This window comes from Somniosus microcephalus, chromosome 27 (genome assembly GCF_052327205.1).
Source record: "Somniosus microcephalus isolate GS21.2 chromosome 27, FLI_Smic_1.0, whole genome shotgun sequence".
NCBI classification, from domain to species: Eukaryota; Metazoa; Chordata; class Chondrichthyes; order Squaliformes; family Somniosidae; genus Somniosus; species Somniosus microcephalus.
Window position 1 is genome coordinate 12882422 of NC_141013.1, and position 22116 is coordinate 12904537.

A 22116-nucleotide genomic window follows, 5' to 3' on the forward strand; every position below is an offset into this window, starting at 1 on the left:
CCCGATAGGCAAACTGGTGTTGGTCAAGGGAGGCAGGAACACTGGCTTTGATGTGGGCTAAGACCAGTCTCTCGAAACACTTCATTATGATGGGTGTCAGTGCGACAGGTCGATAGTCGTTCAGACACGTCACAGCCGCTTGTTTAGGCACAGGAATGATGGTGGCGGTCTTGAAGCATGTAGGGACTACTGCCTGGGCCAATGACAGGTTGAAGATGGCGGTGAAGACATCAGCCAGCTGATCAGCACATTCCTTGAGTACCCATCCAGGGATGCTATCCGGTCCAGTAGCCTTTCGTGTGTTCACTCTGCGTAAAGCGCCCCTTACATCGGAGGTCGACAGAGTGAGCACCTGGTCTTCCGGGGGTGGCAAGGCTTTGGTAGCCGGCTCCTTGTTGTCCCTGTCGAAGCGAGCGTAGAAGTTGTTAAGCTCCTCCGGAAGGGAGGCGTCGCTGACCGGGGGACTGGTGTTTTTGCCCTTGTAGTCAGTGATGGCCTGGATGCCTTGCCACATTCGCCGGGGGTCTGAGTTGTTGCGGAAGTGATCCTCTATCCGCAGTGTCTGTTTCCATTTGGCAGTCCTGATACCCTTTTTTAGATTGGTCCTAGCTGCTCTGTAAGCCGCCGCGTCGCCAGATTTAAATGCTGCGTCGCGTGCTTTCAACAGTGAGCGGACCTCTCCGTTCATCCAGGGTTTCTGGTTGGGGTATGACCTGATATTTTTGTGGGTCGTGACGACCTCGACGCAGCTGTTGATGTAGAATAGCACTGTGGATGCGTATTCCTCGATGTCATTGTGGGCAAACTGTAAGATTCGCAATTTTCAGCAAAAATCACGCAAGAAAAACTGGATAAAATAAGACTGTTTATTGACCAAAGTAAGCTTGCACAGAAAAACCTTTGATAAAAGGGCATACAAAATGGCCGCCAGGCCCCGTGATCAGTTTCTGAACCATTTTATTTCTGTTACTGCAAGCCAGACAGGCTTGTGGATTGAAGACAGTGAGCCCGCGAAAGCCAGTGTCTGGGAACCGAAACTCAGAGGAACAGCATACATATTCAATGGATTACAAGTACAGGATGGGGCCCATCTAGATATGGGCGGACAATGCAAAATCACTCATACCCATTTATTGTACAAAGGAAAAACCGTTTAGCAGCCATCAAGGAAAATCTCCGGACCGATCAATATGCGAACCGAGCTGCGGTGACAATGCAAAAGACATTAAAAGACATTATCGGCCAGGAAGGCCAGTTTAAGTTATCACCGGCTCCGTTACAAGACAAAGCGCCCCTGCAGAGATTTCTGCCCGCCAAAATTAATACAAAGACAGGACTATGATTTGGCAGGAGATAAGACTGTTCCAAAAGAGTATAACTATGGATTGAAAGTCCATATACATTACTTCTTCAACTTCTTCGTACGGGGCCAGGATCGGCGCCCCTTCCACTTCGGCAGATGCAGAATCGATGAAAACGTTTTCGTCTTTTTAAAGACAGACGGTTTCGGTAAAAGGACAACGTGGTCGGTGTTCAGCCAAACAAGGCTCGGCCACGACGAGAAGACGACGAGGGTGGCCCGGGTGCTGGGGTCGGGAGATCATCGACGACCCAGGCCGACGGAGAAGAAACTCTCTGGAGAGCCGACCAGGCCGGAGACAAAAAGGACAGTCCGGGCCTGACACTTCCGTGTCTCAACATCCCATTGGGTTGTTGTTCTACTCCATGAACAAAAATCCACGACAGGCTTAGTGGATCTCAACCTTGACGAGCGCTCATCGAGGCTGTGTCTACCCCATCGCCTCGAGAGAGAGAGAGAGAGAATATCGACTGCGCCAGAAGTTTCCAAATCCACGTGACGACGGAAAGCGATGCCAAAAAGGGCTGCGGACCCCCCCCCCCTTCCTCACGATTTCGAGAGTGGTGAGCATGATCCCAGGTTCCCCAGGTCAAAACTTAGTTTAGGTATAGGGGAGGGAGTTAAGGGAAATCGTAATGTGTTTCCCCTTTTTCGATGCGCCGTGTGTTCCCCATTTCCATAGAGTCAAGTTCATAAATTTGTGCATGATTGTAGTTGCTTTAATCTGTGCCTATGACATGTATTTTGTAATGCTTCAAACTGTTTAAAAATAAAAGCATCCATTTCGTGCTATTCAGCCTGGTCTATTGAGTCCTTTTCTCTGCACTACTGTTCTCTGCATCTAAGTCCAAGGTCTAGAACCGTAGGGGGAGTGGGTCGAACCACTCAAGGGTAATTCTTGCACGAAGCCTGGCAGGAGGCCAGAACGGGCAAGAGAGCAGGAAAAAAAACCCTACAGAAATGGCGACCGCGGCAGGACCTTGGCAGCAGGAAAGTAGTGTGTTAGATCAAGATCTGAATAAACGAAATGTGATGGATGAAAGAATAGCAGATTATGTTTTCGGAAAAGTCAACCTCACAAAACAATGGATATCTGATCTATTAAGGGATAGGCGCCCGCTAGACGCAGCCATCAGGTGGACAGCGGGTAGAGAGCATAAGAAATCTGTAGAAAAGGCGGTCTGGCTGATGTGCTACAAGAAGCAAGTCCAGCTTTTGGACCAGGTAGTTGCAGCACAGACAGTCCAGATCAACGGCTTGCTTAAAGACGTAGAGGAAAAGGTTGCGGGAGGTCAAAAACTGATTGAATCGCTTGACGCGCTGAATCAGGAACGCCGCTCCGTAATTCGCTGCCACGAAACCCGGGTAGAATATTTAAAATGTCAGGTCGTTGAGGCCAAGGCCAGTGAAGGTAGAATGAGAGAGAGGTGTTTCCGTCTAGCCAAACAAGTAGATGCCCAAGAGGAAAAGCCCCTGGGAGCCAGGGCAGCATATAAGATGGCCATGGAGGATAGATCTGAGAACACCGACCACAGCGCTTGCCGTCGGGAGCTAGAGGACCTGAGAAAGGCCCTAGCGAAGGCAAACGGGTTGGTGTGTCTCATAAATCCACCAGCGAGTCAGCTGTTGCTAGCCAAGGAATCCAAAAGACCGATTCCACAAGAGGCAGTTGGGGTACCAACCCCCGAACCCTCTGCGCCTCCTGCCTATGAGGAGTCTTGGACTCCGGGACAGGAGACGGAGGCGGTAGAGAAAGAGAGCCCTGAGGTAGAGCAACCCCAGACAGTAGAGTCGGGGCCAGCGCCATTGTGTCCAACGAGGCACCGGAAGCTCGGTCCAAATGAAGAAAATGGTGATGACGGACCCCTTGAGAGTCAGATCATAATGCCTCATAGCGCACGACAGCTAAGAGAGATGATAAGTCACATCCCAAAACTCTTCGAGTCAGGAGATCCCTCCGTGCATTTCAGGGACGTGGAGCAGACCGCAGCAGTCAATGACTGCGACGGGGTTGAACAGTCTAAAATGCTGCTGTTCTCCCTGGACAGTTCGCTCCTCCAGTGTCTCCCTGACGAGAGCAAGAGAGGGCACAGGGACTATGAGTTGCTACGGGATGAGATTCTGGAGATCATGGGAGAGGGGGACGGAACTCCGTTCCTCCGTTTAGAAAAGACAGTGCAGCTAGAGGGAGAACCCCCACGGGTTTTCGCCGACAGGTTGTGGCCAGTGTATCGGCGCAGCTGCCCGGGCGGGCCGGCCCGGGCCGGGCTGGATGGCGAACAAAGGGCTCACTGGCTTCGGTGCCTGGTAGCAGGTTGCCTGCCAGTAGTGAAGGAACAGGCCAAAGCATGGTTTGACCCCACCAACGCCCGCTCCACGGAGGATCTAGTACTTGATCAGCTCACGATAGGTTACAGGAACAACAAGAGTAGGGATGTGCCTTCCTCAAAGGGAAAGGTGCATGAAACGAGGCCTGCAGCTCCTGCTAAAAAGGAATGGCATCAGGAGGGGAATCGCCCTCCCCAAGCCAAGAGCAGTTGTTACGGGTGTGGGAAGGAAGGTCACTGGCGCCGGGACTGTAAAAATCCCTGGAAGGATTTAAAGGGAAATGCTCCCTCAGTCCCAGCCCAAACGCCCATCCGGGAGAAAGGAGCCGATGTGTCGATCCATCCCGCTGCGATCGAGTCAGTTTTAGAGGCAATGCGGTCTCTAATGACCTCGCAGGGGAAGGTGGCAGTCGCCAACGGCCCTGTTGCTCCCCCAGCCCCAACCGCAGCGCCCCAATGACTAGAGCCAGCGCAGCCTGTCGACCTGTGTCCCCTAGAAAGACATGCACAGGAAGAGACCTCCTGTAAACTGGAGGAATACCTGCGGTGCCAGGTTGCGGAGGCTAAGTTAGTTGAGCAGGTTTTAAGGGAGAAGAACGCCAGGTTAACAGCGAGGGCTGGCAGTTTAGAGGGTCAGCTAAGGGTTTTTAAAATGGTTCATGACCAGTGTAAACTGTTTAAGCCAGGTGCAAAAGAACCAGCAGGGAAAGCCAGGTCTGAGAGTAAAAGCAATAAGCCTGAGGCAAGTAAAGAGTCACAGACCACACAAGCTGGCGTTGCAGCCTGCTTGAGGGGAGGAGCCATCCCGCCCACCTGGGAGGATTCCCCGATGGCCTGGGACTCGGACGAGGAGGGACCCGAACAGCAAGGTCCCGCCCTCGACACGATTCTGGAGGAGGAGTCGTCGGAGGACGGAGGTTCCGCCCTCGACTCGAGCGTGGGGGAGGTAGAAATTGGGGGCAGAGATCCTCCACCTGTAAGGACAGGTGGGGAGGAGCCGTCTGCCACAGACCCAATTCCCGAAGGGGCGGAGCCTGAGGGGAGGGAGCCGAAGCCCACAGTCGTGGAAGAGCCACGGGCTGTGAGAGCCAAAGTCCCACCCAAAGGTCCACTCGCCAAGGGAGCCTGCCCAAATCCCAAAGGGGCGGAGCCTGAGGGAAGGGAGCCGAAGCCTACTGTCGTGGAAGAGCCACGGGCTGCGAGAGCTGAGGTCCCACCCGAAGGCCCACTCGCTAAGGGAGCCACGCCCAAAGTACCTTCTCGCAGGTCGGCCCGAACGCCTCAGCCTGTAAAGTCTTGGCCCGAGTCACCCACTCCCAGTAGACACCGACTTCAGAAATCATTAAGAAAGCACAGTCCCCGTTTAACAGCAAAAGGCTGCGGGGAACCAGAGATACAGGTCACTGCAGCCCCGCCACAGGGAGCGGTGAGCTGCAGTCCAGAGCCACAGGTCACTGCAGCCCCGCCACAGGGAGCGGTGAGTTGCAGTCCAGAGCCACAGGTCACTGCAGCCCCGCCACAGGGAGCGGTGAGCTGCAGACCTCACAGGGATTAGGCAAGCCGCCCCACGGAGGGCGGCGCTGTACATAAGTTAAGTTAGGTAATTATGGTCATAGTTTTAAGGAATGTAAAGTATATGGTGTTAAGAGTACAATTTTGAGGTCTGCCCGGTATGTGTGTTTGTTAGGGAGCGGGGTCCAGGAACCCGCGCGTCCAATTAATTTAGGCCAGCACCTATCGGGAGCCCGGCTACATCATTTTGTTGGTTACAGAAACCTGGGATATGATGGAAAGGATTTTCATCGCGTTCATAGCGATCGGGTGCGGGTGGGCCTACCGAGGCCGCACCAAGGACGTCATCATTTTCGGATGCTCCGGGGACACGGCCCCCATCGCAACGGATGGGACGGGGAAGCGAGAGGTTGAGGAAACCGCCACCTACTTCCACCAAGGGAGATGGCCAGGTTGGTTGGGAACAAATTCCACGGAATATTCCAGCAACTTCGGTTTTGCCTACGAAGAGACTTCGTTAACGCGCCCTCGAGTGAGGATCCTTGCGCCCAGAGTCAGCGTCACCGTGGGAAAGAGGATTTGTCTGGTGTGCAATGGGAACGTACCACTAAGGCGATGGTGGTGGCTACGAAAGCTGGGAAAGGACATGAGAAACTCTACGGTCGAGTGGGAGCGACTGGGTAATAATACCCATCGGACTATTACGTGAACTCACGGACAATTACGTGTGTGTTGGGACAAATGGTGGGAACCAGATGAGGGAATATATGTCTGTATGTGGGGTTCGAGACACGTCTGCCCCAAGGGCGTGTCCATCTTCTTCCAGAGGCAGTGGCAGGATGAAGGGAAGGGGATGAGATGGGATGTCAGCACTCGAGCGTGCGGAGCCCCATACTCCCCTATTCCGGTGAACGCCACTGAACTCATCACCCGCCCACGCAAGCCCCTGCCCACGCTTCCGGTAGCACTAGCCCAGAAAGGAGGGTGCCCAACCACCACCAAGGGACCCGGGAACGGTTTAGTATTGGTACCCACCGGTCAGGTGCTGTACCAAGGGGTACACTACGCAGTGGCCTCAGTGATTTTAAATCTCACTGAGGTAAGATTGCCGGAGTGGTGTCCCAAAGAAACGGAACAATTATACCAGGTCCTGTTAACCCGTATGTTTAGACAATTTTACGAATTTGACTTTGCCGACATCGACAGAGACAAATTATACACCACACCGCCAGAAGTTTTGGATCGAGTCGGGAGGCAAAGAAGGGGTACTGTAAATGACATATTCACTGCTTTTAATACCGGGACATCTGTTGTCAACGCTCTAGATAACGTGGAGCTGCAGACACAGATCAACGGTTTAAAAGCCCAGTTAAGGAACACATTGACAGACGAAAATAAGGTAGTGGGTTCTGAGCTACATGAGGACCAGGCCATGACACTACACTTTAAGGACATAATTGCTGAGCTGGAGAAACACGCGAGAACGGTAAATGCACTCATTAAGGAGGATCGGAATGCGTCCGATCAAGCTGCGCAAAACGAGGCCTGTGTGCTGTACGGGGCGTGGTTACTGGGCGAGGGCCGCAGTAATCTTGAGGATTTAAAACAGGGTTTGGTCCCGTCCTGGATCAACAACAAGCACTTGCAAGCGCTCCACCCTTTTGAGAATGCATTAAGCCCGTGCCAGCTCAGACTAGCCGCAGAAGCATACCCAGTCCCAGTGGACTGCGGACATTCAAATCACACTATTATGGGAATAGTAGTAAGAATGCCGGTGTTGGGTCCCGCAGCAAAGCCCGCCCCGGTGTGCAGAGTAGAGAACATTGGAGTCATTCGGGGGGGGCGCACACATTCGTTATGCAGCGGTCCCGCCTTACGTCATCAGATGGGAGCGTACGATGACAGGCACCGACCTCTCGGGATGTCGGAGCCGGGGAGCACACATCATCCTGTGTCCCCAGCACTTGAACGCCTTTCTGAAACCGCAGTGCGGGTTCAGGACTGCTAGCGCAAAGCCGGTGAATTGCACCATGGAGGCAATGGCAGAGGACCATGTGCCCCCACAGGTAGCATATATCGGGGGTGGGACATACTGCGTCACCACTGCAGCGCCTCAGTACCGATACGGACAACACGAGTGGTGTTCGGTCGGTGATAGCAGTTTCTGTTTCAAACCCAGGGCCGAGGTTCAAGTGGCACAACAACGAATTGTCCCCATTCCTGCGCCCTCCACCGTTCACATCACTATCAAAGAGAATTTCACAGACTTACAACGATTTGTCGCGCATTTTGGTTATGTCATTCCCCCTCTTCCCGAACACCTCACCAAGATTTTAAAAGCCGTTATAATTTCACAGAAACATTTCTACACACTGGAGCAGAAGACTTTAGAGATAGGAAAAGACATACTGGACATAACCATCCCACCATGGTGGGACTTGTTCACCAACATAGAGGTCCCCGCCTGGATTAGAATAGCATCCCATATCCTAGTAGTATGTCAGGTTTTGATTGTGATATTTTTGCTCTTCGGGCATTGCAAAAGAGGCAAACGCCTCCAGAGGCACGAGAACACAGGAGAATGGAGAGAACGCTATGGGGGAAGCAGATACCCCACTCTAAGCTGCTAGTCTAAGATTAAGCGTCCCTCCATTTTAAATTTTTTTGTGATTGTTTTGGATTATAAGGAAATAAGTATTGTTATGTTATTAGTCGTTCTTAAGTTTTTTGGATTAATAAAAGATGCATGCAGATGGTGCCAGGGGGTATCAACCCCCGCACATCTGACAAGTGAATGTGTTATAGTTTAAAATACGCTGTCTATGATTGTCCAAATGTACAAAAGGTAATTTTCGTTTTCTGCGGAAATGGGAACTGCATGTGTCGTGAGGGTCATAGATAGCTAAGTGCCAGGAATGTTTGGATGTGGGGAATCAGGGAAAATTTGCTCATCAAGGATTATTGATACTTTAAGCAAGCTATCAGTATCACAGGGGGGCCTGTAAGATTCGCAATTTTCAGCAAAAATCACGCAAGAAAAACTGGATAAAATAAGACTGTTTATTGACCAAAGTAAGCTTGCACAGAAAAACCTTTGATAAAAGGGCATACAAAATGGCCGCCAGGCCCCGTGATCAGTTTCTGAACCATTTTATTTCTGTTACTGCAAGCCAGACAGGCTTGTGGATTGAAGACAGTGAGCCCGCGAAAGCCAGTATCTGGGAACCGAAACTCAGAGGAACAGCATACATATTCAATGGATTACAAGTACAGGATGGGGCCCATCTAGATATGGGCGGACAATGCAAAATCACTCATACCCATTTATTGTACAAAGGAAAAACCGTTTAGCAGCCATCAAGGAAAATCTCCGGACCGATCAATATGCGAACCGAGCTGCGGTGACAATGCAAAAGACATTAAAAGACATTATCGGCCAGGAAGGCCAGTTTAAGTTATCACCGGCTCCGTTACAAGACAAAGCGCCCCTGCAGAGATTTCTGCCCGCCAAAATTAATACAAAGACAGGACTATGATTTGGCGGGAGATAAGACTGTTCCAAAAGAGTATAACTATGGATTGAAAGTCCATATACGTTACTTCTTCAACTTCTTCGTACGGGGCCAGGATCGGCGCCCCTTCCACTTCGGCAGATGCAGAATCGATGAAAACGTTTTCGTCTTTTTAAAGACGGACGGTTTCGGTAAAAGGACAACGTGGTCGGTGTTCAGCCAAACAAGGCTCGGCCACGACGAGAAGACGACGAGGGTGGCCCGGGTGCTGGGGTCGGGAGATCATCGACGACCCAGGCCGACGGAGAAGAAACCCTCTGGAGAACCGACCAGGCCGGAGACAAAAAGGACAGTCCGGGCCTGACACTTCCGTGTCTCAACATCCCATTGGGTTGTTGTTCTACTCCATGAACAAAAATCCACGACAGGCTTAGTGGATCTCAACCTTGACGAGCGCTCATCGAGGCTGTGTCTACCCCATCGCCTCGAGAGAGAGAGAGAGAGAGAGAGAATATCGACTGCGCCAGAAGTTTCCAAATCCACGTGACGACGGAAAGCGGTGCCAAAAAGGGCTGCGGACCCCCCCCCCGCCTTCCTCACGATTTCGAGAGTGGTGAGCATGATCCCAGGTTCCCCAGGTCGAAACTTAGTTTAGGTATAGGGGAGGGAGTTAAGGGAAATCGTAATGTGTTTCCCCTTTTTCGATGTGCCGTGTGTTCCCCATTTCCATAGAGTCAAGTTCATAAATTTGTGCATGATTGTAGTTGCTTTAATCTGTGCCTATGACATGTATTTTGTAATGCTTCAAACTGTTTAAAAATAAAAGCATCCATTTCGTGCTATTCAGCCTGGTCTATTGAGTCCTTTTCTCTGCACTACTGTTCTCTGCATCTAAGTCCAAGGTCTAGAACCGTAGGGGGAGTGGGTCGAACCACTCAAGGGTAATTCTGCACGAAGCCTGGCAGGAGGCCAGAACGGGCAAGAGAGCAGGAAAAAACCCCCTACACAAACATGCCCCAATCAGTGCGTTCGAAGCAATCCTGAAGCTCCGATACTGCCCCCTCTGGCCATACTTTCACTGCTCTCATTGATGTTCTCTCTCTTTTGATGAGCGGTTTGTATGCCGGGGCTAGAAACAGGGAGAGGTGGTCAGACTTCCCAAGGTGGGGGCAGGGAATGGCCTTGTAAGCGTCTACAATGCTCGTGTAGACTTGATTCAGTGTGTTCTCCCCTCTTGTGGGGCAGGAGACATTCTGGTGGAATTTCGGTAGTACAGTTTTTAGGTTTGTGTGATTGAAGTCCCCCGCGACGATAAAAGCTCCGTCTGGGTGCGCAGTTTGTTGTTCGCTGATGGCCCTGTAGAGGTCCTTCAGTGCTAGTTTGGCATTAGCGTGTGGTGGGATGTAGACCGCAGTGATGATAACATTCGTGAATCCCCGAGGCAGGTAGAAGGGTCTGCACCTTACCATGAGGAATTCCAAATCAGCCGAGCAGGATCTATCAATTATATCACTGTTGGTGCACCAGGCATTGTTAGTGTAAATGCACAAACCACCTCCCTTGCTCTTACCGGAGTCTGCAGTTCTGTCGGCGCGGAAGACCGTGCGTCCTTCTAGTTGTATGGTGGTGTCAGGGATGCCATTGTTCAGCCAGGTTTCTGTGAAGATCATGGCGCAGCATTCCTTTGTCCTTTTCTGTGTGGTGAGATCCAGTTTGATCTCATCCACACAGAAAAGGACAACCATCTAATTTCTGCAAAAGAAAGATGTTTGATGAGGTCTTGAATTCAAGAACTCATCAAACTACAGAGAATGTCAGTGTTTGACAGCTTCACAGAGCTGTCAAACGATAACAATTCATCAGTCAAAAATTTTTGACAGATGAAACGTCATACGCTGACGTTCTCTGTAACTGGCTTCCCTTAATTGGCCTGCTAAGCCCGCTGGGCGGGCTTAACAAGGTCAACCAAGGGAAAATAGCGTGGGTTGGCCAGAAGTTGATGGAGGCGGGACTGAAACCCGACAAGTGGGAGTCCCACCTCCAAAAGCTCCCCATTGGCAAAATCCAGCCCATGGTAACAGGGCACTTAGAAAATAATAATAGGATTGGGCAGAATCAACACGGATTTATGAAAGGGAATTCATGTTTGACGAATCTGTTAAGAATTTTTTGAGGTTGTAACTAACAGAATAGATGAAGGGGAACCAGTGGATGTGGTGTATTTGGATTTTCAGAAGGCATTCAATAAGTTGCCACAGAAGAGGTTATTAAACAAAATTAGGGCTTATGGGATTGGGGGCAATATACTAGCATAGATTGAGGATTGGTTAACGGACAGAAAACAGAGAGTAGGAAAAAAATGGGTCATTTTTGGGTTGGCAGGCTGTAACTAGTGGGGTACCGCAAGGATCAGTGCTTGGGCCTCAGCTATTCACAATCTACATCAATGATTTGGATGAGGGGACCAAATGTAATATATCCAAGTTTGCTGATGATACAAAGCTTGTTATTACAAGAAGATTTGAGTATAAGAGTAAAGACGTCTTACGGCAATTGTATAGGGCCCTGGTGAGACCACACCCGGAGTATTGTGTATAGTTTTGGTCTCCTTACCTAAGGAAGGATATACTTGCCATAGAGGGAGTGCAGCGAAGGTTCACCAGACTGGTTCCTGGGATGGGGGGATTGTCCTTTGAGGAGAGATTGAGTAGACTAGGCCTATATTCTCTCGAGTTTAGAAGAATGAGAGGTGATCTCATTGAAACGTACAAAATTCTTACAGGGCTTGACAGGGTAGATGCAGGGAGGATGTTTCCCCTGGCTGGGGAATCTAGAACCAGGGGTCACAGTCTCAGAATAAGGGGTCGGCCATTTAGGACTGACATGAGGAGAAATTTCTTCACTCAGAGGGTGGTGAACCTTTGGAATTCTCTACCCCAGAGGGCTGTGGAGGCTCAGTCATTGAGTATATTCAAGACAGAGATCGATAGATTTTTGGATATTAAGCAAATCAAGGGATATGGGGATAGTTCAGGAAAGTGGAGATGAGGTAGAAGATCAGCCATGATCTTATTGAATGGTTGAGCAGACTTGAGGGGCCGAATTTCTTATGCTCTTATATTCTTAAAACTGTGGTGTGGAGATGCCGGAGTTGGACTGGGGTGGAGAAATGTAAGAAGTCACACAACACCAGGTTATAGTCCAACAGCTTTATTTGAAATCACAAGCTTTCGGAGCGCTGCTCCTTCTTCAGGTGAAGTGGAGAAATGCATAAAGACACAGCTTATATAGTCAGAGAATCATGTCAGATGTTTACAGGTAACCTTTCCAACTGCCATTTATCACACCTCGGCAGAGAGATAATCACAGCAGTCAAAGGTGTGAATGGTGTCCAAACAGGTCAGTCAGGGAAACATTACATCAAAGAACAATGAGGTGGGGTCACAAGGGGTCAAATATTACAGATGCTGGGGTCTGTATGAAAAACAAAAAAAGACAAAAAACATTTTTTTTGGCTGGAGATCACAGCAGGTCCGGCCGCATCTGTGTAGAGAGAACAAGCCAATGTCGACTCGAGTCTGGATGACCCTGCGTCAGGTGGGGTTACATGTAGCGTGACATGAACCCAAGATCTCGGTTGAGGCCGTCCTCATGGGTGCGGAACTTGGCTATCAGTTTCTGCTCGACCATCCCCACGCCTCCACTACTCGCTTTCAAACAGCCGCCTAACCTCAAACAGACCATCGTTCGCAGCAAATTACCCAGCTTTCAGGAGAACAGTGACCACGACACCACACAACCCTGCCACAGCAACCTCTGCAAGACATGCCAGATCATCAACACAGATACCATCATCACACGTGAGGACACCACCCACCAGGTACATGGTACATACTCATGTGACTCGGCCAACATTGTCTACCTCATACGTTGCAGGAAAGGATGCCCCGGAGCATGGTACATCGGCGAGACCATGCAGACACTGCGACAACGGATGAACGGACACCGCGCAACAATCACCAGGCAGGAGTGTTCCCTTCCAGTCGGGGAACACTTCAGCAGTCAAGGACATTCAGCCTCCGATCTTCGGGTAAGCATTCCCCAAGGCGGCCTTCGAGACACACGACAATGCAAAATCGTCGAGCAGAAACTGATAGCCAAGTTCCACACCCATGAGGACGGCCTCAACCGAGATCTTGGGTTCATGTCACGCTACATGTAACCCCACCTGACGCAGGGTCATCCAGACTCGAGTCGACATTGGCTTGTTCTCTCGACACAGATGCGGCCGGACCTGCTGTGATCTCCAGCCAAAAAAAATGTTTTTTGTCTTTTTTTGTTTTTCATACAGACCCCAGCATCTGTAATATTTGACCCCTTGTGACCCCACCTCATTGTTTTTTGATGTAATGTTTCCCTGACTGACCTGTTTGGACACCATTCACACCTTTGACTGCTGTGATTATCTCTCTGCCGAGGTGTGATAAATGGCAGTTGGAAAGGTTACCTGTAAACATCTGACATGATTCTCTGACTATATAAGCTGTGTCTTTATGCATTTCTCCACTTCACCTGAAGAAGGAGCAGCGCTCCGAAAGCTTGTGATTTCAAATAAAGCTGTTGGACTATAACCTGGTGTTGTGTGACTTCTTACATTCTTAAAACTGTAATCGAACAATGGGCTGCCTTTAAAGAGAAGATGGTTCGGGTACAGTCGAGGTACATTCCCACAAGGGGGAAAGGTAGGGCAACCAAAGGCAGAGCTCCCTGGATGACGAAAGAAATAGAGAGTAAGATGATGCAGAAAAAGGGAGTGTATGACAGATGTCAGGTTGAGAACACAAATGAGAACCAGATATAGAAAGTTCAGAGGGGAAGTGAAAAAGGAAAAATGAGGGGCAAATAGAGATTATGTGAATAGAAGGGCAGCACGGTGGCATAGTGGTTAGCACTGTTGCCTCACAGCGCCAGGGACCCGGGTTCGAATCCAGCCTCGGGCGACTGTCTGTGTGGAGTTTGCACATTCTCCCCGTGTTTGCGTGGGTTTCCTCCGGGTGCTCCGGTTTCCTCCCACAGTCCAAAGATGTGCGGGTTAGGTTGATTGGCTATGATAAATTGACCCTTAGTGTTAGGGGGATTAAATACGTGGGGTTACGGGGATAGGGTGGGATATGTGTTGGTGTAGGGGTTACGGGGATCGGGTGGGATATGCGTCGGTGCAGGCTCGATGGGCCGAAATGGCCTCTATCTGCACTGTGGGGTTTCTGTGATTCTGTGATTCTGTGATTAGCAGCTAACATAAAAGGGAATCCAAAAGTCTTCTATAGGCATATAAATAAAAAACGGGTAGTAAGAGGAGGGGTGGGGCTGATTAGGGACCAAAATGGAGACCTACGCATGGAGGCAGAGGGCATGGCTGAGGTACTAAATGAGTACTTTGCATCTGTCTTTACCAAGGAAGAAGATGTTGCCAAAGTCATAGTGAAAGAGGAGGTAATTGAGATACTGGATGGGATAAAAATTGATAAAGAGGAGGTACTTGTAATGTATTGTCACATGGTTTGTCACATAGTTTAGTATGAGCATGGCCTAGTAAGCAAGCACATGGACTAGCAACTCATCCTGTCTCAGTCCTTCATTTGTTCTAACCACATATATTACAGTACTAGAAAGGATGGCTGCACTTAAAGTAAATAAGTCACCAGGACTGGATGCATCCTAGGATGCTGAGGGAAGTAAAGGTGGAAATTGCGGAGGTACTGGCCATAATCTTCCAATTTCAAAATTTGCAGATGACACAAAACCTGGAAGTATAGTGAACAGTGAGGAGGATAGTGATAGACTTCAAGAAGACATAGACAGGCTGGTGGAATGGGCGGACATGTGGCAGATGAAATTTAACACAGAAAAGTGCGAAGTGATACATTTTGGTAGGAAAAACGAGGAGAGGCAATATAACTAAAGGGTACAATTCTAAAGGGGGTGCATGCCGACACAGGCTCGACGGGCCGAATGGGCTCCTTCTGTTCTGTAACCATGCTATGATTCTATGAATTAATTAATTCCCTCATTGAAAATGAATCAAACATTTTCAGGATGGCAGAGCTGACGCCAATACAAAGAGAACCTCTAGAGAGAGAGAGCTGGAGCTCGTGATGACACATCGTACAGTTAGGTTTATGTCTAAAAATACACATAGGGTAATGGATTGTCAGGATCCATTATCAAGGTGCATTCACTCTTGAATTATGTTGGGTTTTTTGCTACAAGAAGTCATTTCCTCCATATAGCATGCAGTGCATTATATTGGAAAAGCTGGTCTGAGATTCCCTCACAGTAACACATCACTTACTGACTGTGGAACTGAGCCAAACAGACCAGAGTTTGACAAGGTCCTTGTCCTGTGCCAAGTTCACTGATCACAGTTGGTAAGGTGCTATGTGTAGTTTTACAATTGGTCTTAGTGTTCTTTGGCTAGGATGAGGAGAAACCAGTCTTGCATTGTCAAATGGGGGTGCAGTAGCATAGTGGTCACGTTGCTGGACTAGTAATCCGGAGATATAAGTTCAAACCTCACCACGGCAGCTGGGGAAATTAAATTCAATTAAATAAATCTGGAATAAAAAGCTAATATCGATAATGGTGACCATGAAATTACCAGAATGTCGTAAAAACCCATCTGGTTCACTAATGTCCTTCAAGGAAGGAAATCTGCCATCCTTACCCAGTCTGGCCTATATGTGACTCTTAACTGCCCTCTAAAATGGTCTAGCAAGCCACTCAGTTCAAGAAGGCAGTTCACCACCACCTTCTCCAGGGCAGTTAGGGTTGGACAATAAATGCTGGCCTTGCCAGCGACGTCCACATCCCAGGAACGAAGCTGATGCTCTCAGTTCATACGTGAAGAGTGGTCACTGAGTGCCTGTGAAATTATAACCCACCATGAGTTAAATGCCTTCAGGAGAGAGAGGAGAAAATTGAAGAGCGTGTGATAAATCACTTGAAAAATAAGCGTGACTATTGCCTTAAGACGACCCTGTCAATGGTGACTTATCTCCTGCTATATTACCATACTTATTAACCTCATATAACAACCCATTCATAGGTGGTGAGATTAATGGAATTGAATTCTGTCATGTGCAAAATTATTTTATACATCACTGATATTTTTGCCTAATTTTCCTTTTAAGAATAACATTTTATTAGCTAAATATATTTTTTTAACATATTGACAGAATTTTAAACATATCTCTACATACTCCAAACGAGAAATTTAAACTTGACTGATTGCATTCTGTTCACTGAAATGTCTATCCGAGCTTAGCAACCGCAGTTAAATGTTTAGGACATCGGCCAAAGTACATGGGGAACGTGAGCAAAGCTACCTATTTGTGTAAATTAATGTTACTTTGCCGAAAGTGTTTGATGCTATTGTTAAACATTAACAATTGAGATTGAGAATTAAGTCAAAGTTGTACTATCACCTTCACGACCTCACAGCAACACTGTGACGATATCCGGGGAGTTTTAACCTGACTCGCCCAGCAGGAAACCCATGTGATCGGGTGGAACCTTGGTTTTTGCACCCTGCACGATATTTCCTCTCCATTAACTTCACCGGGGAGTAAAATTGGGCATGTAAAACCAGCGGTCCACCCAATCCCGTCAGCTTTCTGATGGGCAGGATAGATTAAAATTGCCTGAACTTGGAACGCAGGGGTGTGAGAGCCCCATTGGGTGAGGCCACGGGCTGGACAGCACATGGAATATTGGGCTAATCCTGCAACATGGTGATCCCAGCAGGGAACCATACTCACAGGGAGCAGGGGGCCAAAGAATTGGGGGCTACAGTGATGTAGCCCTACCTCTGTCTCATGCTCCATACAAGTGCCGTTTCACTGCTTGGAGTGCAGGATGGTTGAATTATTCCTGAAGCTCCAGCACAACGTCAAACCAGGTTATGTGTTAGCCGTGGCTCAGTGGCTAGCTCTTCCGCCTCTGAGTCACTAGGTCGTGGGTTCAAGTCCCACTCCAGAGACTTGAGCACAGAATCTAGGCTGGCACTCCAGTGCAGTACTGAGGGAGTGCTGCACAGTCGGAGGTGCCATCATTTGGATGAGACATTAAACCGAGGCTCCATATGCCCTCTCAGGTGGACATCAAACATCCCATGGCACTATTTCGAAGAAGAGCAAGAGAGTTCTACCCGTTGTGCTGGCCAATAATTATCCCTCACTAAAACAGATTATCTGATGATTATAACATTGCTGTTTGTGGGAGCTTGCTGTGTACAAATTGTCTGTCTTTCTTTCTTTCGATGGTGTGTGACTTGGAAGGGAACTAGGAGGTGGCGGTGTTCCCATATCTGCCCTTGTCCTTCTAGGTGGTAGAGGTTGCGGGTTTGGGAGGTGCTGCCGAAGAAGCCTTGGCGAGTTGCTGCAGTGCGTCTTGTAGATGGTGCACACTGCAGCCACGGTACGCCGGTGGTGGAGGGAGTGAATGTTTAAGGTGGTGGATGGGGTGCCAATCAAGCGGGCTGCTTTGTCCTGGATGGTGTCGAGCTTCTTGAGTGTTGCAGGAGCTGCAACTCATCCAGGCAAGTGGAGCGTATTCCATCACACTCCTGACTTGTGTCGTAGATGGTGGAAAGGCTTTGGAGGTAAGACACTCGCCGCAGAATACCCAGCCTCTGGCTAGGTTCAGGCGCAGGGTCCTTATTAACATATTTTAATGATGCCTGTGTTTGTTTCAGGCGGTCGTGAGAGACGCCAAACGAGCACCCGAACCAATATGGCACAATGTGCACCTCCAGCGCCGTTCACGCTGCATGTTTAAAAAAAAAAAAATTATTCTTTGATGGGATGTGGGCGTCGCTGGCTAGGCCTGCATTTAGTGCCCATCCCTAATTGCCCTTGAGAAGATGGTGGTGAGCCGCCTTCTTGAACCGCTGCAGTCCATATGGTGTAGGTACACCCACAATGCTGTTAGGAAGGGAGTTCCAGAATTTTGGCCCAGCGACAGTGAAGGATCGGCGATATAGGTCCAAGTCAGGATGGTGTGTGGCTTGGAGGGGAACTTGTAGGTGGTGATGTTCCCATGCGTCTGCTGCCCTTGTCCTTCTAAGTGGTAGAGGTCGCGGGTTTGGAAGGTGCTGTTGAAGGAGCTTTGGCGAGTTGCTGCAGTGCATCTTGTAGATGGTACATACTGCAGCCACAGTGCGCCGGTGGTGGAGGGAGTGAATGTTGAAGGTGGTGGATGGAGTGCCAATCAAGCGGGCTGCTTTATCCTGAATGGTGTCGAGCTTCTTGAGTGTTGTTGGAGCTGCACTCATCCAGGCAAGTGGAAAGTATTCCATCACACTCCTGACTTGTGCCTTGTAGATGGTGGAAAGGCTTTGGGGAGTCAGGAGGTGAGACACTCGCCGCAGAATTCCCAGCCTCTGGCCTGCTCTTGTAGCCACAGTATTTATATGGTTTGACTTCGTGCCGCCCGTTTTGGACCCAGAGAATGGGCTTAACTATGGTGTTTAGGTAAGGTCAAGTTTCGGTTTTACAAGGCCTTAGATTGTAGAAGCAAAGGAAGACTGAGGGAGGTGAAGAGTTCCACAGTTTTGAGTGCCTCGGGGGGAAAAAAATGAGCAAGAGTAAGATATGGCACAGTGAGGCTCGACTTGAATGAGATATTTTGAGCTTCAGATGAATGAAGGAGGTGCAGTGACAACAGTAATATAAATAACCAAAAGAGAGGCAGGAAAGATTGCAATAGAGAGACAGAGGTTCAGGGATAAGGGTTATGAATCTTCAGACGAGGCACTTTAACACTGCAGTGAGCTTTAGGTCTAGCTCGAGTTATCAAGAGATCAATCACAGTGGAGCCAGCCTTGTGTGGGCAAATTGTGAGTCAGCGGATTTACTGTGCTAGCCACAGAAATCCTGGAATCAGCATCAGATCAGGAGAGCCTGGCTCTGTGGTGCAGTCGGAGTTGCAAGGAACAATGCCCCAGTAATTCCGGTCCCAACGCGTGAGTATGGACAGGGTACTCACGCGTGGGCCCGTTGGAAGTGCCGGATTTCAGCATGCACAGCGCATGCGAGGAAAACCGGCATTTCCTCTCCTCTGAACCAAGGGGTTAAGAGGCGGTTCCCTAGCAACGTTTCAGGCAGCGCGGACGCATTGAACTTCGGTTTTTTTGACAGGTTTGTCCGTGCGTGAAGGCCTCCACTTTTTACGAATGTAAAAAGCAGACGTAAGGACTTAGTTTTATAAGGTAAGTGGTCTAATAATTAAAGTTAGAAATTTTTTTCCACAGGTTTATTATTTTTAAAGAATTTACAATAAGGTATGTGTATTTTTGGACCCGATTTCTTGAAAAAAAAATGTTGGCAGAAATTTGAATAATTGTTTAAATTAGTTTTTTAAAGTTATTAATAGTTAATTTAATTATTGGAATGTTTTTTTAACTTTTATTTAAAGTTTAAGCAGTGTTTTGGGCGCCCGTACTTTTCATGAGTTTGACATGTCTTATGTCTAACTCATGAATGGACTTTTATAAACTCCCATTGGTTGCCCAGTGCTCACGTGATCCCAGCTGGCTCATCGCACTAAGTACGCCGCTGGATCACACACGCACAGCGTGCCGGGAGCTGAACCGGGCCACAGACCGGAAATCCACGCAGGCCCAGTCTTCAAATGTCAGCACGATATGTAAGAGTAGGTCGGGGGCTTGCACCCGTGGGAAGCCCCCGACCCGAATTTCTGGGCCAATAACTTTACCCAATAAACACATTAGTATAAACTGCTTTCAGAGACAGCTGGGTGCATTGCTGGAAAAACAGTGTGTTGAGTTATACGGTGAGAAGTGGGACTGAGATCAGCAGCTTTGTTGGGGCTAATATTCCTAAATTCCCTGGGGGGAAAATTTGGTTGCTTTGTGCCTCCCATTAGCACCCTCTTAGGGCGCTAATGGGGCGCAAAGCAACTAGCGCCCGGCCGCGGCGATGTTTGCACCGCTTGCGAAATTGACCAGACATTTTGCGGCGCTGCTAAACTCTACCGCCACGATCTCTTGCACCTGCAGATCATGACGTCAGTCGAGCATGCAACGCCCTGGATTGGATATTGAGTGGCGCCCCCTACCTTACTGCCTGCCGCTAGCAACGACAGGTTGAGGGGAACGTTTTGCAGTTGGGAAGGGACTGGGGGAGCGCTATTTAAAGGCGACCGTTTCCTGCCTTTTTTTGTCGGCAACATTTTTGCACCACGCATTCTGAGAGAGAGAGAGAGAGAGACTTCTGGAGAGATTCAGCGCTGTGTGAAGGAGTTTTGGGTACTGAGCAGCACTTTGCAGGTTCATTTTGATTTGACCTTCCTTGCATCGATTTAGAAGAGACTGTGGGGCTTCACTCTGAGCTCCTTTCCCTGGGTCTCTCCATTGTTCTTTCCAGCAGATTTGATGTACAGGTCTCTCCAGGCCGAGATTCAAGGCTGCAATGAGCAGGGTGTGGATGGAGAGCAGGATCGACCCTCCCCTTTAAGAACTGGCCGGCGCCAGTGTGTCTGTGTTCCATTGCTGACTGACATCACATGAGCTTCGCCAGCGCTCTGAGGTAGCGCCTCACTCCTCAGCGTTAGCGCCTTAAGAGAGGTGTGTAGCGCCTGATTTAGCGCTCCAATCACCTCCAGGGGCGATAGAAGCCAAGTTTGCAGTCGGAGGCAATAATTAGCGCCAGGTGCTAAACTTTGCGCCCGGCCGATAATTGCGCCCCAAACGGGGCAATACCGAATTCTCCCCCCCTATGTTCCAATGATTGTGAAATGGGATTTGGGCGAATTATTTTCTTCATGAAAGATAAAGATAACACAGTTTTTTATAAAATACAAATCATAGGCATGATTGGACTCAATTGTTAAGGATAAAAAGAGAAAAGGAAAAGAAAGACTTGGATTTATATAGCACCTTTCATGACCTCAGGACATCCCAAAGTGCTTTACAGCCAATGAAGTACTTTTGAAGTCTAGTCACTGTTGTAATGTAGGAAATGTGGCAGCCAATTTGCACACAGGAAGATCCCACAAACAACAATGTGATAATGACCAGATAATCTGTTTTAATGATGTTGCTTGAGGGGTAACTATTGGCCCAGGACACCAGGGATAACTCCCCTGCTCTTCTTATGTCCACCTGAGAGAGCAGACAGGGCCTCAGTTTAATGTTTCACCTGAAAGACGGCACCTCCGACAGTGCAGCACTCCCTCAGTACTGCAATGGAGCGTCAGCCAAGATTTTTGCGTTCAAGTTTCTGGAGTAGGCTCCTGAACCCACAACCTTCTGACTCAGAGGTGAGAGTGCTGCCCACTGAGTCACGGCTGACAGCTTTGGGCTTCTTCACAGCTTCTTCATTACAGTCGGCAGTTTTGTGTTTCACTGGAGCCAAAACCACTTCACATTGGCATTAGCTGTGCAGTACATCTGATCCCTACAGAAAAGCGGAGTCAAACCCAAGACCACGGAGCCAGAAGGAGCATGAGTGACTGGGGGCTACTGGGGGAAGGGATCAGAACCTTCAATGGTCCCAATCAAAGGTTTGATAGCACTTTAATATGTAGATCGCCCTTCCCCCCGCCTCCGTATTTCAGTCCTCTCTGGATCTTTAATTGATGACATTTCTTACCTCTCTTCAGCAACGGCAGCTCAGCTTTTCATTGACATATGACTTGCTGTCAATGTACGATTTAACATTTATTGCTGCTGAATTCAGATCTTTGCCGTTTAAAATACTAATTAATCCCTTGGGCACTGACTCTCCTGTTCTAACTTTCACAAGACATAAATTCTTCATGTCAGCTGGAATTAGGTGGGGGGCGGGGAGCATGGGGGATGATTTGGACACTAAATTATTTCCGGGATTTTTAAGCTGCGGCCTGGAGATTTGAGAAGCTCTTCCAATTTAGTTTGGTTTCACTGGAGGAGAGATGCAGATACGAGTGAGATACTGACCAACGTCTTTTTGTAAAAGATAAAAACTTTGTGAAGGTCGCACATTCACTCTGCTATGCGTCGACTTAGCTGATGTCAGGTAAGGCAACAAATGGGGCCCAACAATTGACCTCCGCACCACTGGGCTCGGGAGAAGAAAAATCAGGCAGGGTTCCTGCTCCTGATCCCCATCCAGTGTACTGTGCACGGCAGGTAAGGAAAAGATCAAGCTGGTCTTTGTTGTGCTGCATGGTCTGAGGCCCACTATCTAGGATTTTTTAAAAATTCATTCATGGGATGTGGGCGTCGCTGGCAAGGCCAGCATTTATTGCCCATCCCTATTTATTGCCCTTGAGAAGGTGGTGGTGAGCCGCCTTCTTAACAACCGAGTGGCTCGCTGGGCCATTTCAGAGGACAGCTAAGAGTCAA